This window comes from Cibotium barometz, chromosome 54, assembly GCF_041138505.1.
Source record: "Cibotium barometz isolate CiBa-2024 chromosome 54, ASM4113850v1, whole genome shotgun sequence".
Lineage (NCBI taxonomy): Eukaryota > Viridiplantae > Streptophyta > Polypodiopsida > Cyatheales > Cibotiaceae > Cibotium > Cibotium barometz.
The window spans coordinates 21,472,011-21,473,737 of NC_141099.1; positions in this window are offsets into that span (position 1 = coordinate 21,472,011).

The window sequence follows — 1,727 nt, forward strand, 5'->3', positions numbered from 1 at the left end:
TTTTGGACCTAAAAACCAAGCAAATAACCAAAAAATTTAGATTTTCCACCACCTGCAAATAAAATGTCCTAATGGTAATCAAAAACAAGATTGAAAACCACAAACCCATGTGTGTTTTCTTAATCAACACCGAGTGCTATAGGATAGACCCACTCGCTAGGAATGAATGGAAGTCAAAGCTAAGCTCGTAGGCTACTCCCCAAGAATGTGTCAAATATGTTCAAGTCAAGAGCTTACCCTTCTTTTCTTGAAACAAGTGTCATTGGGAGCTTTGCGTAAAGCTATGAAATGCAACTTCCTTGTTGCGGGTGTCCACTATTTCTAGCCTTGAGCACACTTTACATGAAGTATGTGAATTGCCTATTTTTACCATTAAGGACTAGGTATGGTTGTTTCATGGAATACAAACCTCTTACAAAGAAGGGGCGTTCGTTACATGCAAGTAAAATGGCAAAGCACCTTACGATAAGAATAGGCAAAGCTAATTCATAGTTGTTAACAACACAACATGAAGTGCAACCCCTTACCACCTCATTATTTTACTACACAATACATATATCCGTGGTGGCCATGGCCTTTTTCCTTGGAGATTTCCATGGAGATGGTACCTTGAATACTGCAAGAAATATCTTCAAGTTTCTAATACATCCAATTGTGTTAAACCTACTCCCAAAACCCACACTTTAAAGATTCGTTTTACAAGCCAGCTTGACATGGTTCTAGAGTAAATTGATAAGCAACACCTTTGTCAATTTACTCTATTGCACAATAGCAATCACATTTCATGTACCACATCAACTTTAACATACTTCCATATACTCTTTTTTATAACATTCATTCAGAGCTGACTGTTTTATTTTTTTGTTGGACAAGTTTGTAAACAAAGGTGGTACTAGTTGCTAACTCCTTTAGAATGGTCACTTTATGTGCTTTCCTTTCATCATTCGAGATGTGGTAATCCACTAAATTATTAAGGTGATTAATCCAAATTAACTGTTAAAATGTTCTGTAAGATCATTTTTTGCTGATCAGGTACTTCATTAGAGAGAACAGACAGTATTGCTCGTTTGTATGACTTAGAAGCCTTTCCAACACCACCACCATATTAGTTGGTAGAAAACAGTTAAATTATAGTTAATGAATTGCCTATGTCAGATTTTTTATATAATAGTGCATATTTATATAGTAATGACATCCATGATTGTGGTAAAGTCACTAATTCTAAAAAACACATCTATGTTACCTCCCCTAAAAATATCTAGTGAGAACATAGAATTTTAATTTATTTAATTTTTCAGATAAGGTCCGAAGTCCAGCCTATGGGCACAAGGAATTTCATTTTACTTCTGAATACACGCACAACTTGGGCCTACTTTTGAAGGCAATGTACATAAAGAGCTAGAAAAAGTCCTTAGTCTACCCTATGGGCACAAGAAATTTCATTTTACTTCTGAATACATACACAACTGGGGTCCATATTGGCCACTTTATATTAGCCACTTTTGAAGGCAGTGTACTAAAGAGCTATAAAAGGTCCTAAGTCTAGCCTATGGGCACAAGGAATTTCATTTTACTTCTGAATGCACGCACAACTCGGGTCCATATTGCCCACTTTATAGTACCCACTTTTGAAGGCAGAGTACATAAAGAGCTAGAAAAGTGATCATATCATTTAAGCAGATTAATCAGACAAAAGAAGGAAGTCAAAAGGCAGTAGAGAGAAGTCC